Here is a 20,370-nt window from a genome sequence, read left to right on the forward strand (position 1 = left end):
GGAGAGATTCCGGACTCTTGTATGCATTTATTCTTATGATGAAAATTTATATGTAAAGAGAGAGGAATGTGCAGGGTTATTGGATGTCATAGTAAACGTTTGGTTTCCCATCTCAGCACACGAGCTTTGTTATCAGCGAGTTTACCTGTAAGAGAACCAGCTAGGTGAGTGTCAAATGTAAAGAATCCAGTGTTTTCTACAATCACCACTCATCTCGGGATTGTATTGCGCCATTTGTACTATTTTGCACCACAACGTATACATTAAAGCCCTGGTTTAGCACATCCCTTCAACTGCACATCTATCAATTATGTAAGGGTTTTTTAGGATTCACCCAGATTGCAATAAGAACAGGAGGACTTGTGGCACCTTAGAGACTAACCAATTTATTTGAGCATAAGCTTTCGTGAGCTACAGCTCACTTCATCGTTTGTTAGTCTCTAAGGTGCCACAAGTACTCCCAGATTGCACTGTGTACCAAGCACTGGTAGCTACATTTCTGCTTCTTCTTTTCATTAGCCCCTGAAGGCAAACACTAGAGCTAGTGGAAAATTTCCCATCAAAACTTTTACTGGTGGGGAAAAGGCTTTTTGGTCAATCAGAAATTTTTTAAAAACTCCATTTCTGTTTAAAATTTTCAGATATTTTGGGAGAAAAAAAGCAAACAAAAATTGTTTTGTTTTCACCAACCAAAACAACCCAACATTTTCAGTTGTAAACCCAACTTTTTCCACTAAAAAAAAATCCACAACCTGGAAAAATTTCAAACAAACTTGTTGACAAAAAAATTTTTTTTTCACCAAGATTGTATTCACAGAAAAAGGAGAAGCATTTCCTGACCAGCTGCATGAAACACAAAATCGGAATCCCATGCTATGACATTTCCTTACCTACGGGTGAAATTCACCTGTGCTCAGGGAGCCAGCACAAGATCTGTGCATCAGTTATGTCCTCAGCGTTCAAGTAGGTGATGCGTTAACCCTCTGCACAGGGGTGAATTTCATCCATATAGCACAGCACTTGTCGGTTTTTACAACACTTGAAGGAAATTAAGCCCTGCATGCATGCACTTCTATCCCTCCTGCTGTGGCTGCAACGTCTCTGTGGGACCCATCTTTGACTCTGGTAAAAGCTCCCAGTTATTAGTCATTTAAATTTTAACAATACCTTTCACTTGAGGACCCATTTGGTCTTGTATTTACAAGCCTCTTGTTTCTGCTTCCTCACAGAATGTTCCTCTCTCTGCTTTCTCGCCTCTTCTCTCTGCCCATCTAGCCTTTGAACTTTTTACCTTTACTTAGTCACTGTTGGTGAAAGAGCTTTCTCCTCTGCAACTCCTACCAGTTGAAACAGCTCCTTGTATCTCTACACCACCTCAACTCCCTATTTTATGGCAGATCTCAGCTAAAAACATTTATTTCCTTTGCCTCTACTTCTTCATTTCTCTCCCGCTCTGTAATTATTTAATCCTTTCATTGTCTGGTGGATTAACTATGCCGACTGGAGAAGCTCTCTCCCGTCGGCTTAGAGTGTCTTCCTGATAACCCTCTGCAGAGGTGTTAATTACCCACTTCATTTTAAGTGGTCTCCTACAGCATGTGTGAACCCCTTATGCTTAACAACCTGTCCTACTTTGTATTTATCTTCTCCACAGCCGATGCAGTGCTCTGTGTAGCTCAAAAGCTTGTCCCTCCCACCAAAAGATGTGACGTCACCTACTTTGTCTCCTGGGACCAACACGGCTCTAACAACACTGCAAACTAGCTAGCAGTGTCAAAACATAAAGCGTAACAAGGTGAAAGCCTGTTTGTGGCCAGCACTGAACAAATTAAAATGAAGCTCTTATTCAATAGCATTTGTATGGCCAAGAGATGCTGCTTTCAAACAAAAATGGAGGCTTTGTTCAGAACAATACGCCCCCTTGTGGTATACTCTGGATGCATGGCATCTTTGTTGTGCTGTGTCAGCTGATCCTGGAACAATGAAACAGATTCAGCCTGGCAGCAAGTGGTTGTGACGCTGAATGCTCCTCCATTACTATTTAATATTTGCATTGCCCCAGAAGGCTGTGAGGCACCTTGCAAACAGGTAGGAGCACAAGATTCCTGTCCTGAGGAACTGACCGTCCAACAGCATGATGGAACCTGTGTTATGCTTCCACACAGAGGAGACAAAGGCATAAGATGCCTCCTCGCTTCCCAGCACCAGCTGCGTGTATGGCTGGAGTGAGACAACGGCCTCCACAAAGCTGCTACTCCACCCCCAGTACAGGGGGCTGGAAACTGGGCAAGCAGGTCTGGGAAGTTGTCGGATCCTTGACTCCACCCCCTCTCCCACAACCAGCACAGATGAACCGGCAGTATGGTAAAGTGCTGGTGCAGAGGACTTGCCCCTTGGACCACGTGGGAGAGAGGAAGCAGGCTAATCATCACACATGGCCCCTTATACAGGGCTTGTGGCAAAGCCACCTCCTAGCCCCAAACAGGCAATATGAAAGAAAGGCTGGGGGTGGACTGCAGCAGTAAGCACGTGCAAGAGAGAATGGGCACAGTAAGCACAGCCTCGGTTAGCCCACCAGGTTTTGTTTCAGATTTTTTCCCTCCTTTAATTTTGCTGAGTTTGTTTTTAAGGAGGTATTTCTTTTGGTGAAAGGCAGGCAGGAGGCTGCCAAGGAGCTCGCTCCTGATTCACCATCCAGCCCCGGGCACAGGTGAGGAAGATCTGAAAAGAACTAACTGAAAATCACTGAACTCCCCAGTATAAAAGCCGTGCCTGTGGAATTCAGTGACTACTAACGGGTCAAATCCCACAATCCAGCCTCCAGCAAAACTCCCACTGCCGTTAACGGGCGTTTGACCAAGTAAGGACTGACCCAAAATACGCAACTGAGGACAACGACTAGCATGTCATTGTATGAAATCATACAGTACTGACCCTGGGTAATATTCCACAGAGCGGTTAGTGAGCTATCTGACTTGACTATAGGATACACCGGGCCCGAGTCAACATCCATGAGAGCCAATGGCAGTCTTTTTTTACTGTCTTCAATGAGCTTTGGATGAGGCCCCCATTCTGCAGGGAGACTCTACTGTTGGCCAGCTGGATTCATAGTGGTTCTTTTCATTCATATGTCAGATTTGATTCCCCCTCGGTCCAGGAGGGTTAATGGAGACTGCAAGTGAAGATGAAGCAAATAACCCACACGCACACACCTGTGAGACACTGGCTGAACCTGAGCTTAGCTCTGTGGCTGGCAGCCACCTGAGGAGATGCTCACTGAAAGTCAGGTAGGCATTGATTTCTTCCATCTCCATCAGGTTTTGAAGCCAGCGCCTACAGGGGTCAGGTTTAACTGGTTCAGAGTGATACCATTTCAAGCTACAAGCCACAGGGCTTTCAGACAGGTTTATGTTTGCTCACAATGAGCTTAGGATGTCCAATTAATTCTGCACCCAAAGGGAGAGATCTTACTATCAGTTACGCTAGTGTTAATCTGGAGTGACTCCACTGACATGCAGGGAGTCAGCATCTCCTAGACTTATATCAGTGTAACTGAGATGAGAACCTGGTGCTCCTTGGCTTTGATCACTTCAAACGTACCCGGAAGCAAATGCTACAAATGGAGCCTGCACATGTAACCCATGGTTCATCGAATGTTACGGGTCCCCTCCCAGTGGCTGGTCCACAGGAGATAGGAGTCTGCTACAGCTAGCAGTGAAAGGAGTTACTCCTTGGGTACGTCTAAACAGCAGTTGGGAGTGGGATTCCCAGCTTGAGCAGACACACATGTGCTAGCTCTGCTTGAGCTAGCCCCTAAAAGTAGCGGCATAGCCCTGGCGTGTTGGGTGGCGGCTTGGGTGCGCCGCCCAAGTACAAGGCCATCCAAATCGCTGGGTGTGTCCTCGGGAGGCCTAGCCCGAGCTGCCATCTAGGATATGTATTTCTACCTGAGCTGGGGCTCACACCTCCCAGTCGCTGGGGAGACATACCCCTTCAGGCTAAGTGCTAAATGCCCCTGCTCTTAGTACGTCCCATTTTCGGTCCCTGGTGATTACTGTCATTGTACGCCCTGTGCATGGTTCCAATCTATCCACTTTCTAGGGCTTCCCAGCAGCATCTCCTCTATGCCAGCCCATGGTTCTCTCTGCTCTCGAGGCACACTTCAATTTCCCTTATACGCTGGTTGACGCTAACAAGATCCATCTGCCAGCATGAATCAACAGTGTTTATTCTGCATCTTTATGCAGGGTTGTAAAAAGGCCTTTACACAGGGTTCCACCCTTGATCTTAGCCTGGCTTAACAGAGGAGCCCTGAATTCATATGCAAGGGCCTAGAAACTGTGACCCTGTTACAAACCTTTGCCCCAAAAATGTCAGCTTTGAGCAGACTCAGCCGATCTGTAAGTATACTCACTCCACCAGAGTTTGAGCAATAGAAACTGGATGTCACGTGATCCACTTTGTGTTGGGGAGTTAGAAAAATATTTTCATGACTACACAACAATGCACAAAATTATTTTTAGCAAAGATTTAGAACCTGGAATACGCTGGTTGTATTTGCTACCCACTCCTGCGTTCTAGCTACCAGTAAACTGGTTTCAGAGTAACAGCCGTGTTAGTCTGTATTCGCAAAAAGAAAAGGAGTACTTGTGGCACCTTAGAGACTAACCAATTTATTTGAGCATAAGCTTTCGTGAGCTACAGCTCACTTCATCGGATGCATACTGTGGAAACTGCAGAAGATCGGTTAGTCTCTAAGGTGCCACAAGTACTCCTTTTCTTTTTACCAGTAAACTGTTACTGTTTTTAAGTTCCAGACTGATGAAGGAAGGCTATGACACAATGAAGCACTATTACTTATCACCTCGGCTTAGAAAACAGTAAACAGGATAGAATCCCAGTCTCCTATTCTATCCACCCAAAAATACATCGTCCAGATTCCTTCCTTATTGTGATCAGACACTGTAGGGCAACCAGATTCTAACACTGAATTTACTTGGACAGCGGTGTTTGGGCTGCTAAGGTACCAAAGTGGTGGAACGGATTTAGGAGCCAAGGTGCTCAAATAAGATGATGGGAGCTGTACACAAAGAGATAGATTGATAAATCACTTATTAAGAAAAACATTTTGGTTAGGATAATATTAAGTGGCACTAGTCTGTTACTAAAAAGAAACTGCTTCTCACAGGTTAAATGCTACTGATAAAATTAGAGGAAAGGTGTGCAGCAGGGGACATAATAAATCAAAGCAGAAATTAAACCCAAATATGAGCATGCGCTTTTAAAATGTGCATTCCCTTTGCTTCCATCACATCCACTTCTGCCTTGGCTCCAGGTTAAAAAGAAAGCACCTTCAATTATCTCCTTTTAACACAGAAACTGAAGTACATTTCCTGTCAGTCAGAGACAAACTCTGATGGCTGCAGACTGCACTAGTGCAGCATGTTTGGCAACTCTATTAGTGCAAATTTAAGAACCCTTTGCAAAGTCCACTTAGCACGAACTAGACGTGATAAATGTTTCTTCAGAAAAGTCTGGCCGGCACAAATTATGCTGTTAGATAAGCATATCTCGTACCCATGGGGAGTAGCTCCTTACTATTTGACAGGTTTCAGAGTAACAGCCGTGTTAGTCTGTATTCGCAAAAAGAAAAGGAGTACTTGTGGCACCTTAGAGACTAACCAATTTATTTGAGCATAAGCTTTCATGAGCTACAGCTCACTTCATTGGATGCATACTGTGGAAACTGCAGAAGACATTATATACACAGAGACCATGAAAAAATACCTCCTCCCACCCCACTCTCCTGCTGGTAATAGCTTATCTAAAGTGATCACTCTCCTTACAATGTGTATGATAACCAAGTTGGGCCATTTCCAGCACAAATCCAGGTTTTCTCACCCTCCGCCCCCCCCCACACACAAACTCACTCTCCTGCTGGTAATAGCCCATCCAAAGTGACCACTCTCTTTACAATGTGTATGATAATCAAGGTGGGCCATTTCCAGCATAAATCCAAGTTTAACCAGAACGTCTGGGGGGGGGGGGTAGGAAAAAACAAGGGGAAATAGGCTACTTTGCATAATGACTTAGCCACTCCCAGTCTCTATTTAAGCCTAAATTAATAGTATCCAATTTGCAAATGAATTCCAATTCAGCAGTTTCTCGCTGGAGTCTGGATTTGACTAGCCCCATTCAGCTCAGTGCAACTAGTTGAGAAGCAAAGTACTACTCTATGTGAGTAAGGGTGGCAGAATCTGGCCCTAGACTCCTGATTTTACACATCAGATAAATTACAGAGGACAATACCACACTCATCTTAAAACGAGGGGACATAATGAAAGCATTTAAAATAACGAATGTAGAGAAGGTAGATTGGGAACTTCTGTTCTCCCATAACACATGGCAAGCAGACATTCAATTAAATTCAGTGGTGGGAAATTCAAAACCCATGATAAGAAATACGTTTTCACTCAGCATGTGATTGAACCTCTGGAACTTTCTGCCACAAGAAGTCACCGAGGCCAAGGACTTAACAGGATTCAGAAAGGGACTGAACATTTATATGGACATCAAGAATGTCCAGAGTTGTTATAATTAATGACAACACTAATTTTGGAAGGGAAAATAAACTTCATGCTGCATTGTGTGCTTTGGGTCTTAGCTAATCTCTAACTAGAGACCAACATGAGAGCTATGTGTAGGAGGCAGATTACCCCACAACTCCCCACTGTTGGGTTCTTGCACCTTCCTCTGGTCATCTGGTGGCCGCCACTGTCAGAGACTGGATAGGATGGACCATGGGTCTGATCCAATCGGGTGATCCTACTCACACAAATCCAGTAGGACTGCTCAGATGGGTCAGACAAGAGCTTTAGGACCAAAATGTGGTTAAGCTCAACTCTAGTAGCAAACATCCCATGGACATTAACGGCAAAAAAACAGGCCCCCGCGCATGCCCGCAAGCCAGTACGTGATCTGTTTATGTTAAAAATAAAGACCCCCTGGACTGTGGGTTATTACAAGATCAAATTTCTACATGCAGCCATACAAACGTCACAGATACTTTTTTAAATTGTACTATTGTTATTCGTATTACTTGGAGAAGCAGTTGGCTCAGGGAGTTCGTAATGAATTATGGAGCCTTTCGCCCTTCAGTCATTGATGGGAATGCAGTCCAGGTCAGTACTGACTAGAGTTGGGCAATTTTTTTCAGTGAATAGTGTATTCACCAAAAACCACTAATTGTGAATTTGGGACAAGTTTTGGCTCCCCAAAAATTGGAAAAAAATTTCAGAAAAGTTGACACTGTTCCTTTCAGCCACTTAGAAACAAAATGTTTTGATTTTTCATTTCAAAATGGCATTTCATTTTTAAAAAAAGTGGAAAAACACCCCAAAATGACCCAAAACAAAATGAAGAAACCCCCCCCAAATTAGTTTTGGGTTGAACAAAATGTTTTGTTTGACCTGTAATGATTTCCCCCCCCCCCCTTTTTTTTTTTTTTCCTTTTGGTGAGAAAAAACAAAAGATTTCAGTTTTGGTTCGAATGGAGCTCAATTATTTTTCAGATGTTGCAGTTTGGCCCATGAACCTAAAAATCAATTATTTGCTCAGATCTATAATTTACTGACCCAAAATGACAGGTTTCAGAGTAGCAGCCGTGTTACTCTGTATCCTCAAAAAGAAAAGGAGGACTTGTGGCACCTTAGAGACTAACAAATTTATTTGAGCATAAGCTTTCGTGAGCTACAGCTCACTTCATCGGATGATCTGATGAAGTGAGCTGTAGCTCACGAAAGCTTATGCTCAAATAAATTTGTTAGTCTCTACGGTGCCACAAGTACTCCTTTTCTTTTGACCCAAAATGGTTCCCTTATATGGACAACATACCCCCATATCTCTGTGTCTGTACTTTGACCGGTTAAACTTTTACCCCCAATCGGGGAGAATGCAGATTACGTATTCCTTACGCCACCCGTTCCTAAACCGAATTTCACACCCCTTGATAATCTGTACCTTATTCCCTGATAACCAGAAACTTCTATGCTTGAACTCTGTACCGTTTTCTTTTTATTTCAACATTATCTTAATAAAATTATTAAATTCTTGGTCATCTGTGTGAAATGGGGCTAGTGGCCTAGACAGAAGTTAGATAGTACGGGATCATTAGCTAGGCCAATTCATATCCCTGCCCCAGGGAGAACTGATTCCTACTGGGCATTTTCTAAAGTGCTTTGTCTCAATCCAGCTCCTAATGGACAAGAGCCCAGATCACAAAACCACCAGCAGAGCCAGTACTAATTGACACCAATGTTGGCCAGCTCAGCAGAAAGGCCTAGTTGCAAATGGACTATGGAATTCCAACTATCTATCCACTTGTATCAATGGCCTTAAGGACCAATGGCATAAAGATACTGGGGCCTACGGTTCAACACACCTAGCCCTCCAAGCATAACAATGGATTAAACCCCAAGAGAAGGTGCTGAGCTCCTGAAACTCTTGCACTAAAGGAACTGCAGGAGCTTGGCATCTTTCAGGATTCCCAGTGACTGGGAAGATCCCATATGAGCGTGAGAGGGAAGCTGAAATACCCAGTAACAGCTGATCAGTCAAGGGAAAGGGACACTGTTATCAACTTCGCCACAGTCACTGGTGCAACCCCTGCTTACAGTTACACCTGTGTAAAAAGCTCAGTAGCTCTGTTCAAGTTAATGGAGAAACTGCACACTGAAGGCCTGCTCCAACCTCATCGGAAGTGAATGGGAGTCTCTCCCCTTGGCTTCACTGAGATTTGGCTCAGGTCCATATGCCAGCAGGGCTGAGAGCAGAATTTGAACTGCACAAAATATCTGCAGTGTCATGGTATGAATGTATCAGTTATGTACAAATATCCTGAATCAGTTTGATGTATTAATGTGTGAGTGGGAAACAACAATCAAACAGAGGAGCAAGCATCAAGGGGAAATAAAACCTATGGATATGCCTCGCTAGGTCTTACCCTGCGCTGAACTCGAACACAAGAGGGGGAAAGAGTCTGTAGGGATCCTCTCTCACTGCGCAAGAGGCATGAGTTCAAAAAGGCTGTAAGAGGGACCAGGCTAAAATGCTGTCCATGTACCATATCCTCCACAGGATGTGGTCAATTCAGCTAGGAGGAGTCCATCCTTCCACCTGGTTATGAAGGATGCTAGAGTCAGTAGCTCAAGACAGCACTAGAATGAGGACCCCAAGTTAATGTGCCAGCCATGCATCATGGCCCCCATAGAGCGCAACATAGAAGTTGCACCCACTCTTATCCCTGCTCCACTGCAAACAACACGGTGCAGAAGAGTGACATCAGAAATACTCTAGAGAATCTCAGAAAACCAGCAAGGTAAAATAGCAATGCACCCTTGAGGGCAAAACCACAATCTAGCCCTGCTTGATTAACAGATTTGCCATGCGCCCATGCTTCAGGATCTGCAGGACCAACATGGGGAGTAGTTCCAGAACTGAGGGCCTTCCACTGAGAACGGCCACACATCATGTTCAGACCCAGTTGATCTCAACTGCTGCAATGGTGCCTTGGGAGGAGAGTTGGTCTGCAAGGTAAGCAGAACCCAAACACTGTGCGGCTTTAAATGTTGATACCAACACACTGAGTGATGCTGAAAGCAAGTAGGAAAGCAATGCAGTCTTTAGCCCATGGGTGTAATATGCTCCCTATGACCATCCCCAGCGAACAAGTGGGCTGAGCCCTTCTGCACTGGTTGTAGCCTCAGAGCGGTCTTCAGAAGTAGCTCCATGGACCATGAAGCATGCTGCAGTAGTCCAGTCTGGACCTATCTATCATTGTCCAGACTCTATTAAAGCAACACAGACCAGTTTTATATCTTGGGCTTCTGAAGTTAGGTGACTGAAACCCTCATGGACACACGTGGCGGGTGACCTTCTGGCTCGAGGAGGCTAGCCCCGGCCAGCCCCACCCCTTCTGCCCTCCTTCCCGCGCTGGAGCCCAGAGCCCCCCCCAGTGCGCCAGGCAGGCAGCGCGCAGCCCTCCCAACCCAAGCACCAGGCAGGCAGGAAGGCAATGTGCGGCCCCTAAGCCCAGAGCCTCCAGCCCCCCGAACACAGAGGGGGCAGCCCCAGTGCCAACAGCCTCTCCCCAGCACTCGGCAGCCCCAGCCACCCCCAAGTCCCAGCTGCAGACCGACCGCAACAGCCCTAGCCTTACCCCTAGCCGCAAGCACTAGCCCCAGCATGCTTCCCTAAAGAGGAGCAGGCAGCCTGCCTGGGCTGGGGCAAGGGCAAGCAGGAGGGGGGTATCCGGAAGCAGCGTGGGTGGGGCCCTGCGGGGCTGTTTTGGGGGCACAGCCTCCCCCAGCCCATGATACGTGCCGCCCATCCTCATGGAACTGTTTATAGGTCTGACCCAAAGCCCACTGACACAGTCCAACTTCCTAGTGTAAATGCAGCTTGTTGTAAATGCTAAAACCACAGTACTGGTCAGCCCTGCGCAGAGGGCCAGTAAGAGCCTTAGGCAACATTTAGGTGCCCTGCGAGCCCCCCAGTTCCCTCCCAGTGGTGTCAGAATGGAAGCCACAGCACGGATTCTCTTGTCCACGCCCTCCAAAAGCAGGGGGGAGGGGGCTGCAGAGGGCGAGTGGGAGAATTTGCAAACGTCTCTCTCCAAATGCGGGTGAGCCAATCACCCTGCAACACGTTAAAAGATCAAACGAACAAAACAACTAATTACGCAGATGTTCTGAGAGGTGAAAATCTTTATTGTTGACAGCTGAGTACAGCAGGATTAGAATCCAGTTCAGAAGTTGTCAGAGGCAGATCTGGGCAAGCCTTGGTATTTAAACAGAGCTAGAAGAGCAAAAGTGCTGCTGTAAACATTTCTTGGACCACAGAGTTCTGTGGGTCTGATTTATCCCAAGAACACGTGCCGTGCTATCACACTTTTGCACTGGGAGGATACAGACATACAAAATACTGAGACTAACAAAGCAATACGCTCTATATCTTCCTAAATTCAGGGAGGAAAGCTCAGGGAGGAGGGGAAGTGACATAACCTGCAAAGACAACAGTACTTAGCACAGTCCTGTAAATTCTGCTTTTCTTTGAAGATGCAAATATACTTTTGTGCAATTAATATCAAGTGCAATTCATTCACATATCAGGGTACTGGTAGACTGGCTCCAGGATACCATGGTGACTGCATGTGCTCTCTCCTTCTCCAGCCTAAATTCTTCTATGGTGCCTGTCATAAATAATAAAGGGAAGGCTAACCACCTTTAAATCCCTCCTGGCCAGAGGAAAAACCCTTTCACCTGTAAAGGGTTAAGAAGAAAAAAGATAACCTCACTGGCACCTGACCAAAATGACCAATGAGGAGACAAGATACTTTCAAAGCTGGGGGGGAGGGGGGACAAAGGGTTCTCTCTGTCTGTGTGTGTCTTTTGCTGGGACCAGAGCAGGAATGCAGGTCAGAAGTCCTGTAAAGGGTTAATAAGCAATCTAGTTAGATATGTGTTAGATTCTGTTTTGTTTAAATGGCTGATAAAATAAGTTGTGCTGAATGGAATGTATATCCCTGTTTTTGTGTCTTTTTGTAACATAAGGTTTTGCCTAGAGGGATTCTCTATGTTTTGAATCTGATTACCCTGTAAGGTATTTACCATCCTGATTTTACAGAGCTGATTCTTTTACTTTTTCTTCAATTAAAATTCTTCTTTTAAGAACCTGATTGCTTTTTCCTTGTTCTTAAGGTCCAAGGGTTTGGGTCTGTGTTCACCTATGCAAATTGGTGATGATTTTTGTCAAGCCTTCCCCAGGAAAGGGGGTGTAGGGTTTGGGAGGATTTTGGGGGGAAAGATGTTTCCAAGCGGGCTCTTTCCCTGTTATATATTTCTTAGATGCTTGGTGGTGGCAGCAATAAAGTCCAGGGGCAAAAGGTAAAATAGTTTGTACCTTGGGGAAGTTTTAACCTAAGCTGGTAAAAATAAGCTTAGGGATTTTTTCGTGCAGGTCCCCACATCTGTACCCTAGAGTTCAGAGTGGGGAAGGAACCTTGACATGGTGGCAGAGCGGTGGGATTAACTTGAAATCATTTTGAGATCAATTTGAGATTTTTTGAACCAGAAGTACAGATTTTAAAAAGGAAATTTTTTTTTTCTTTGGGCAGCTGGAAAGCAGGTTTTAAGCTGAAAGCAGTTAGAGTTTTTTTTGTCTCTGCTTGGGGGCCAGAGCAGAGACAAAAGGGAATTGTCTTTTCTGAGCTGGAGTTTTCTCTACCTAAAGGCAGGGTAGTTAACCTCCTGCAGGGAAATTCACAAGTCTTCACAGACCGGATGAGGTGGGTTGTTTTTTTTTCCCCTAAGAGCAACTAGAGGGGTTTTCTGTCTATTTGCCTGGAGACAAAGGTGTTAGTTGTTTTTTTTTTTTAAGGATTTTTCTGTAGGCTGACAATCACTATCAGAGAACATCAGTATCCGGTTACAGCACAACCTATTTTTTTTTTTGACAAGCCAAGTTTTTTGTTTGTTTGTTTGTTTTATTTCTAACTCTCGGGTGTAAAGTTAATTGAAAACAGAGAGGCTACCATGACAGAAACCAAGGCACAACACAAATTGGAGTTAACCAGACTGGAGGCAGCGAAAGAGGCAGAAAAAGCCCTAGAGGCTGCCCACAGGAAAGCTACGGAGGCAAGGGAAAAAGAACTGGAGGAGAAGGAAAAAGAGAGGAAGCATGCACTGGAGATGGAGAAGGTAAGGGCTGAGCGGAATCTACTGGTTAACCCTAACAATCCCCAACAATCCACAAATGGGAGCGACTATGTCCACAGTATGATGAATCCAGTGATATTGCTGAATATTTTCTCACCTTTGAGAGACTGTGCACTCTCCATAAAATTCCTGAAGCTCACAAGATGACCACATTGGTCACAAAATTGACTGGAAGAGCTCTGGACATATTCAATAAGATGCCTATTGATGAGGCTTCTAACTATAAGAAGTTCAAGGATTTGGTTTTAAAGCAATTTCAAATTACACCTGAAACGTACAGAGTAAAATTTCGAACCCTTAAGAGAGGGCCTGGACTAAGTAATGTGGCTTATCTGAACCAGATGAAGGATCTGTTAGATAAATGGGTCCAAAGAAGGGGTGTCACTAGCTTTGACGGAATGTGTGATTTGATAGCTCAGGAGCAATTCCTGAATATGCCCAAAGGAGGAAATAAAACAGTGTTTATGGGATAAGGAAATGGACTCAGCAGAAAGTCTTGCTTCTTATGCTGATCGATACGAGCAGTCCCAGACTGCCAGAGAGGCGGGGCAAACCAGAACAAAATGGGTGGAGGGAGGAGAGAGGAATAACCCTGGTCACAGTTGGAGCTGATACCAGAAGGGACACCCTCAGACCACACCCTACTACTGGGGGCAGCCCAAGACCCCAACTACACACCAAGGAATATTCCAGACACCTTATCGTCCTGCCATACCGTTCTCCAGCAACCCATCTTGCCCCAGTGACCTGTCAGCTGGACGATGTTTTAAATGTAACGAGCCGGGGCATGTGAAGGCCAACTGCCCCAAGCACCCCAACAGATTACAGTTCATTGCACCGGAATCACACCAGAGGTCCTCAGGCCCAGATACCTCCCAGATACCGTTGGAGCGGAGAGAAACTGTGAGAGTGGGCGGGATGAAGGTCACCGGGTGGAGGGACACTGGAACACAAGTGTCGGCTATCCATGCTTCCTTAGTGGACCCCAATTTAATCGACCCAGAGATCTAAGTGACAATTCAACCCTTCAAGTCCAACTCTTTCAATTTGCCTACAGCCAAGTTGCCTGTCCAGTACAAGGGCTGGTCAGGAACATGGACTTTTGCAGTATATGATGATTATCCCATCCCCATGCTGTTGGGGGAAGACTTGGCCAATCATGTGAAACTAGCCAAGAGGGTGGGAATGGTCACCTGCAGCCAGGCTAAGCAAGCTGTCATGCCTAGATCTGTTCCGGAAACTTCTACCAGGGCCCGGTCAGAGGTGATGGACCCAGACCCCATGCCAATGTCTGCAACAGCAGTAGTGGATCCAGTCCCAGAGACCCAGACAGAGCCAGTCCCAGAACCAGAACCGGCAGCAGCCGATAACCCTACACAAGAGGCTCAGCCGGAGCCTGAAACCCAACATAGTGCACCAGCGGAGAGCGGTTCACAGTCAATGGAAACAGCCCCATCCCCTACATCGCTTCCAGAGGGACCAAGCCTAGGTCCACAATCCAATGAGGAACTGATGTCTCCAGCATCAATGGAACAGTTCCAGACCGAACAGGAAGCAGATGAACACCTCCAGAGAGCTTGGACGGTGGCACGGAGCAACACATTGCCTCTCATCTCTTCTAATTGATCCAGGATTGTTGTAGAAAGAGGACTTTTATACAAGGAAACTCTTTCTGGTGGACACCAGGAAAACTGGCATCCTCAGAGACAGTTGTAGTTCCAACTAAGTACTGGGTAAAGCTCTTGAGCTTGGCCCATGATCATCCTAGTGGCAATGCTGGGGTGAACAGGACCAAAGACCATTTGGGGAGGTCATTCCACTGGGAGGGAATGGGCAAGGATGTTTCTACCTATGTCCGGTCTTGTGAGGTATGCCAAAGAGTGGGAAAATCCCAAGATCAGGTCAAAGCCCCTCTCCAGCCACTCCCCATCATTGAAGTTCCATTTCAGCAAGTAGCTGTGGATATTCTGGGTCCTTTTCCGAAAGAGACACCCAGAGGAAAGCAGTACATACTGACTTTCATGGATTTTGCCACCCGATGGCTGGAAGCAGTAGCTCTAAGCAACACCAGGGCTAAAAGTGTGTGCCAGGCATTAGCAGACATTTTTGCCAGGGTAGGTTGGCCCTCCGACATCCTCACAGATGCAGGAACTAATTTCCTGGCAGGAACTATGGAAAGCCTTTGGGTAGCTCATGGGGTGAATCACTTGGTTGCCACTCCTTACCATCATCAAACAAATGGCCCGGGGGAGAAATTTAATGGGACTTTGGGGGCCATGATACGTAAATTCGTAAATGAGCACTCCAATGATTGGGACCTAGTGTTGCAGCAGTTGCTCTTTGCCTACAGAGCTGTACCACATCCCAGTTTAGGGTTTTCACCATTTGAACCTGTATATGGCCGCGAGGTTAAGGGGCTATTACAGTTGGTAAAGCAGCAATGGGAGGGGTTTACATCTTCTCCAGGAACTAACATTCTGGACTTTGTAACCAACCTACAAAACACCCTCCAAACCTCTTTAGCCCTTGCTAAAGAAAACCTACAGGATACTCAAAAAGAGCAAAAAGCCTGGTATGATAATCATGCCAGAGAGCATTCTTTCGAAGTAGGGGACCAGGTCATGGTCTTAAAGGCGCTCCAGGCCCATAAAATGGAAGTGTCGTGGGAAGGGCCATTCACGGTCCAGAAGTGCCTGGGAGCTGTTAATTATCTCATAGCATTCCCCACCTCCAACCAAAAGCCTAAGGTGTACCATATTAATTCTCTAAAGCCCTTTTATTCCAGAGAATTAAAGGTTTGTCAGTTTACAGCCCAGGGAGGAGATAATGCTAAGTGGCCTGAAGGTGTCTACTATGAAGGGAAAAGTGCTGGTGGTGGAAGAGGTGAACCTCTCCATGACCCTTGGATGTATGCAGCGACAGCAGATGAAGGAACTGTGCACTAGCTACGTGCCGACGTTCTCAGCCACCCCAGGACTGACTGAACGGGCATACCATTCCATTGACACAGGTAATGCTCACCCAATTAAAGTCCAACCTTACCGGGTGTCTCCTCAAGCTAAAACTGCTATAGAACAGGAGATCCAGGATATGCTACAGATGGGGGCAATCCGCCCCTCTGGCAGTGCATGGGCATCTCCAGTGGTTCTAGTTCCCAAACCAGATGGGGAGATACATTTCTGCGTGGACTACCATAAGCTAAATGCTGTAACTCACCCAGAGAACTATCCAATGCCACGCACAGATGAATTATTAGAGAAACTGGGACGGGCCCAGTTCATCTCTACCTTGGACTTAACCAAGGGGTACTGGCAGGTACCGCTAGATGAATCCGCCAAGGAAAGGTCAGCCTTCACCACACATATCAGGCTGTATGAATTTAATGTACTCCCTTTCAGGCTGCGGAATGCACCTGCCACCTTCCAAAGACTTGTAGATGGTCTCCTAGCGGGATTAGGAGAATATGCAGTTGCCTACCTTGACGATATGGCCATATTTTCAGATTCCTGGGCAGAACACCTGGAACATCTACAAAAAGTCTTCGAGTGCATAAGGGAGGCAGGACTAACTGTTAAGGCTGAGAAGTGTCAAATAGGCCTAAACAGAGTGACTTACCTTGGACATCAGGTGGGTCAAGGAACTATCAACCCCTACAGGCCAAAGTGGATGCTATCCAAAAGTGGCCTGTCCCAAAGTCAAAGAAACAGGTCCAATCCTTCTTAGGCTTGGCCGGATATTACAGGCGATTTGTACCGCAATACAGCCAAATTGCCGCCCCACTGACAGACCTAACCAAAAAGAAACAGCCAAATGCCGTTCAGTGGACTGAAGAGTGTCAGAAGGCCTTTAACCAGCTTAAAGCGACACTCATGTCTGACCCTGTGCTAAGGGCCCCAGACTTTGAGAAACCGTTCCTAGTAACCACAGATGCGTCCAAGCGTGGTGTGGGAGCAGTTTTAATGCAGGAAGGACTGGATCAAGAATTCCACCCTGTAGTGTTTCTCAGCAAGAAGCTGTCTGAGAGGGCAAGCAACTGGCCAGTCAGTGAAAAAGAATGTTATGCCATTGTCTACACTCTGGAAAAGCTATGCCCATATGTTTGGGGACGGCGTTTCCACCTGCAAACCGACTATACTGCACTACAGTGGCTTCATACCGCCACGGGAAATAACAAAAAACTTATTCGGTGGAGTTTAGCTCTCCAAGATTTTGATTTCGACATACAACACATCTCAGTAGCTTCTAACAAAGTGGCTGATGCACTCTCCCGTGAAAGTTTCCCAGAATCAACTGGTTAAAATCGTCCTTGAGATGTGGAAAATATTGTTAGTCTTTATGTACTTGGTAGTATATTTAGAGGTACATGTGTCTTATTAACTCTGTTTTCTCCTAGAGCTCCAGGAAGAAATCACAGCCAGCGTTTCACCCTATCTGTGATTTGGGGGGCGTGTCATAAATATAAAGGGAAGGCTAACCACCTTTAAATCCCTCCTGGCCAGAGGAAAAACCCTTTCACCTGTAAAGGGTTAAGAAGAAAAAAGATAACCTCGCTGGCACCTGACCAAAATGACCAATGAGGAGACAAGATAATTTCAAAGCTGGAGGGGGTGGGAAACAAAGGGTTCTCTCTGTCTGTGTGTGTCTTTTGCCGGGACCAGAGCAGGAATGCAAGTCAGAAGTCCTGTAAAGGGTTAATAAGCAATCTAGTTAGATATGCGTTAGATTCTGTTTTGTTTAATTGGCTGATAAAATAAATTGTGCTGAATGGAATGTATATTCCTGTTTTTGTGTCTTTTTGTAACTTAAGGTTTTGCCTAGAGGGATTCTCTATGTTTTGAATCTGATTACCCTGTAAAGTATTTACCATCCTGATTTTACAGAGGTGATTCTTTTACTTTTTCTTCAATTAAAATTCTTCTTTTAAGAACCTGATTGCTTTTTCCTTATTCTTAAGATCCAAGGGTTTGGGTCTGTGTTCACCTATGCCAATTGGTGATGATTTTTATCAAGCCTTCCCCAGGAAAGGGGGTGTAGGGTTTGGGAGGATTTTGGGGGGAAAGACGATTCCAAGTGGGCTCTTTCCCAGTTATATTTTGTTAGACGCTTGGTGGTGGCAGCAATAAAGTCCAGGGACAAAAGGTAAAATAGTTTGTACCTTGGGGAAGTTTTAACCTAAGCTGGTAAAAATAAGCTTAGGGGTTTTTCCTGCAGGTCCCCACATCTGTACCCTAGATTTCAGAGTGGGGAAGGAACCTTGACAGTGCCCATCACCTTATGTATTTGTGAGCCAGATTTATATATGTTGGATGGTGCCTTTCCCCACAAGTAATTCTATTGATAATACCAAACTGGGAGGGGCTGCAAGTGCTTTGGAGGACAAGATTAAAATTCAAAATCATCTGGACAAATTGGAGAAATGGTCTGAAGTAAATAGGATGAAATTTAATCAGGACAAATTGAAAGTACTCCACTTAGGAGGGAACAATCAGTTGCACACATACAAAATGGGATGTATGCACACATTCACTGCGGAAAGGGATCTGGGGGTTGTAGTTGACCACAAGTTAAATATGAGTCAAAAGTGTAACACTGTTGCAAAAAAAAGCAAACATCCTTCTGGGATGTATTAGCAGGAGCATTGTAAGCAAGACACGACCAGTAATACTTCTGCTCTACTCCATGCTGATTAGGCCCCAGCTGGAGGACTGTGTCCAGTTCTGGGTGCCACATTTCAAGAAAGATGTGGACAAATTGGAGAAAGCCCAGAGAAGAGCAATAAAAATGATTAAAGGTCTAGGAAACATGACCTATGAAGGAAGATTGAAAAAATTGGGTTTGTTTAGTCTGGAGAAGAGAAGACTGAGAGGGGACGTGATAACAGTTTTCAAGTACATAAAAGGTTGTTACAAGCAGGAGGGAGAAAAATTATTCTCCTTAAGCTCTGCTTCTTGTCCTATCCTCAATGGGCTTAACTTGCAGCAAAGGAAGTTTAAGGGGGGGCATTAAGGAAAACTTCCTGTCCAGGTAGTTGAGCACTGGAAGAAATTGCATAGGGAGGTTGTGGATCTGTCATGGGAGGTTTTTAAGAACAGGTTTTACAAACTCCTGTCAGGAATGGTCTAGTTATTACATAGTCCTGCCTTGTGTGCAGGGGACTGGACAAGATGACTTCTTGAGGTCCCTTCCAGTCTTATGATTCTATGGTTCTATGATTCTATGACTTCCGTGGGACTATTTGTGGAGTGAGGTACTATTCCCTTGACTAAAGTTATTAGAATTTGGTCTTAAGTGCCTGTAGATAGATATTCAAAATATTACTCCCCAGTACTCAGTGAGGTACTTAAGCGCATGCTTAATTTTAAGTATGTGCTTATGTCCATCCCTATTAACCAACGCACTTAAGCACATGCTTAACAGTACATAAGCACATACATTTAAATGTACTTAAATGCTTTGCTGAATCAGAACCCATGTTACTGCAGTTAAGAACCTAAATTCAATCTACATTTTAATTTAAAATGGAAATCTGGCACAGCTATGTGATTTGGTGGAGGCTGGGAAAGACAAAGGTGTTTTGGATCAAATGTGTAGAATCAGGGTTCTGTTGGACCACCTAATAGTTCTTAAACCAGGTCCTTGGTAGAACACGGAAAGGAATTGGATGCAATGCTTTTCAAGAAAGAATGGTCTGAATGTTCAAAAAATATGGCATGAAAACTGCCCAATCAGACTGGTAATAATGCAACCATCTGATCTGACCTACTGTAGCAGGAGCCAGGGCGGGCTCTAGGCACCTGCAAAACAAGCAGATGTTTGGGGCGGCACATTTCTAGAGGTGGCATCCCAGCGCTGGCCATGCCCTCCCTAGAACTGTGCCCCTGCCGCCCCAGCCTGCTCCCCTGAGCGCGCTACCGCCGCTCCACTTCTCCCCCCTCCCGCCCAGGCTTGCTGCGCGCCAAACAGCTGTTTTGCCCTGCAAGCCTGGGAGGGAGGGAGGGAGGAGAAGCCGAGCGGTGGCGCGCTCGGGGGAGGCGGCGGTGGTGGAGTGGAGGTGAGCTGGGGCGGGGAGTGGTTCCTCTGCCCCCACCCCGGCCCTCGCTCCCCTCCGCTCCGCCTGCTCCCCTGAACGCGCTGCCTCTCCCTCGCCTGAGAGGGAGGGGGGAGAAGCGGAGCAGCAGCGTGCTCAAGGGAGCAGGCGGAGTGGAGGTGAACTAGGGCAGGGGTTGCGGGGGGAGCTGTGGGGGGGGGAGAAAGTGGCACGCCCAGGCGAGGAGGAGGCGGGGCTGGGGATTTGGGGAAGGGGTTGGAAAGGGGTGGAGTTGAGGCGGAGCCGGGCACTGGAAAAAAAAGTGGAGGCAGCCAAAAAAATTTTTCTTGGGGTGGCAAAAATCCTAGAGCTGGCCCTGGCAGGAGTTGGGGAGAGGAAGGGTCTTTTGTTCTGAACTCTTTGTTTCATAGAATATCAGGGTTGGAAGGGACCTCAGGAGATCATCTAGTCCAACCCCCTGCTCAAAGCAGGACCAATCCCCAATTTTTGCCCCAGATCCCTAAATGGCCCCCTCAAGGATTGAACTCACAACTCTGGGTTTAGCAGGCC

General features: G+C 46.0%; 1 protein-coding gene across 5 annotated transcripts in view; it reads right to left on the minus strand.

Moving 5' to 3' along the window:
• MAP6 (microtubule associated protein 6) overlaps positions 1 to 20,370 on the minus strand; it is a 74,272-nt gene that overhangs the window by 18,753 nt on the left and 35,149 nt on the right. The gene's annotated exons all lie outside the window — the stretch shown is intronic.

The sequence above is a fragment of the Chelonia mydas genome, chromosome 1 (genome assembly GCF_015237465.2).
Source record: "Chelonia mydas isolate rCheMyd1 chromosome 1, rCheMyd1.pri.v2, whole genome shotgun sequence".
NCBI lineage: Eukaryota > Metazoa > Chordata > Testudines > Cheloniidae > Chelonia > Chelonia mydas.